Source organism: Monopterus albus, unplaced genomic scaffold (genome assembly GCF_001952655.1).
Source record: "Monopterus albus unplaced genomic scaffold, M_albus_1.0 scaffold320.1, whole genome shotgun sequence".
In the NCBI taxonomy this organism is placed as follows: domain Eukaryota; kingdom Metazoa; phylum Chordata; class Actinopteri; order Synbranchiformes; family Synbranchidae; genus Monopterus; species Monopterus albus.
Genome location: NW_018128200.1, coordinates 519,478 through 521,331, shown reverse-complemented (window position 1 = coordinate 521,331; position 1,854 = coordinate 519,478). Strand labels below are relative to the sequence as shown.

The 1,854-nt window shown below is 43.5% G+C and overlaps 1 protein-coding gene across 4 annotated transcripts in view; it reads left to right on the top strand.

The window, feature by feature from the left end:
- The window catches only part of thada (THADA armadillo repeat containing), a 216,528-nt gene that overhangs the window by 60,671 nt on the left and 154,003 nt on the right, over positions 1 to 1,854 (top strand). The gene's annotated exons all lie outside the window — the stretch shown is intronic.

Sequence of the window (1,854 nt, the reverse complement as noted above, 5' to 3'; positions counted from 1 at the left end):
TAGAAAGCACATGGTTGCTGAACTGTGTTTGGTTCAAATGTGTGCCATTTAGCCATAGCAAATATTGTATAAGGATGTCACCAAGTATTTGGTCATTGCTTGAGAATAGGTTTCAAGAGCAGTTTAAATGTGCACTAGTTTTTCTGATATAACTGGTAACTACTCTACTAATAGGACCAGGAGCTGGATAAGCAGGGATGATCATAATCAGCTGTATTGGCTAAGTATGTTGAACAAACAGGGAATCTGACTCTGGTTAGCTAGGATAGCTAGGAATTTAAAGCATGTTAGGTCAGTGAAAGGCTTCTGTTCCATTATAAAGCCTCATCCGGTTCTTTCAAACCAGGAACTCAGAGGGACGACTCAGACCACTTGAGTATATAAAAAATATAACCGTGCTGGTTTATTCAAAGAGTCACAGGCAAGAATTCACACTTCCAGTCCAGAGATCTTCCAACCCCCAGCCTGCCAAAAGCAGCCCGGAAGCAGAAAGACCCCGAACCAAGCATTGCTATACAATATTAATCCTTTCTGGGCTGTCGAACCGTGACGTCACCCGATAAGCAAGCCTTGCAGCTGCTATAACGTTTAGCCAAAACATGAGGAAAAGTCAAGGTGCGTGACTGTTGTTTTCGTGGTGTGTATCTAAAACAATTGGACATAACCTTACACATTAAGACAAATATTAAGACTAGCATTACAGTTGACACTAACAGCAGTTTTCCTGTAACCTTGACGTGCCTGCAGTCTGCACTGCAGGCTGAATAGTTAACAGCCTAAGCTAGTCACCCTGTCTGCACTAAACATTCATAGACAACAAATCTCTGAATATCTATTTAACTAAAAAATAACCTAACAGTCAGGTTAATGGCACTGTAGGTTAGGGCTACAGAATGGCATTGACTTCCATGGGGCTGAGCAGGTTTATGACAGCACAGCCTAGTACCCACTGCATGGCCCAGTGATGGGTCACAACATTAAACTGGATTACTAGGCTTCGACAGGAAGGCTCACCAAACTTTTGGCACATTTAATTGGGTATTGTTAACTAGAGCACAAACCACAGAGAACTAAGTGTGTTTTAAGGCACAAGGTGGTGCTGGTTGAGATACCAATTAAACCTCCATTCATCATTTCATGCTGAAAAAAAAAAACTTAGAAGAAAGCATCTGGAAGTAGTTTTAGGTAGAAGACGTTTCACCTCTCATCCAAGAAGCTTCATCAGTTCTGTCCGACTGGTGGTGAGCAGGAGGTATTTTTCCCACTGGATGGTGTGTCAGTCCTTCGATGGCCAACAGTGTCCCCTAACGACTGAGTCGTTGGGATTCCAGTCCCATGGTGCACAACAATGTCCTCTAATGACTGAGTCGTTGGGGTCTGGTATCTGATGTGGTGTATGCAATTCAATGTAGTCAGAGTGTAATGACCTGTATGTTGGGGAAACTAAACAGCCACTGCACAAACGCATGGCCCAACACAGGACCAGAGTCACCAGTCCACCTCTACCTGAAGGACAAAGGGCATTCTTTTGAGAACAGTGAAGTCCAGATCCTTTCCAGTGAAGGACTTTGGTTCTTCTTACCATTGCTAACTCTGAGAGACGAGACAGTCCAAGTAACTTCAAAACAGTGCTGATTTATTCAAAGGATCACAGGTAAAATTAACATTACATGCTCAGGTATCTTGCACCTCCAAACTGCTCGCAGGCAGATGTAAGATGAAAGACCTTGAACCAAGCAGGCCTATACATTATATCCCCTCGGTTGGGCTAGCCCCATACTACACAGAAACGTCAACCGAGACGTCTCTGTTACCAGCTTTGCAGCTGGTCATAGCAGTAGTCAAAACATGAAG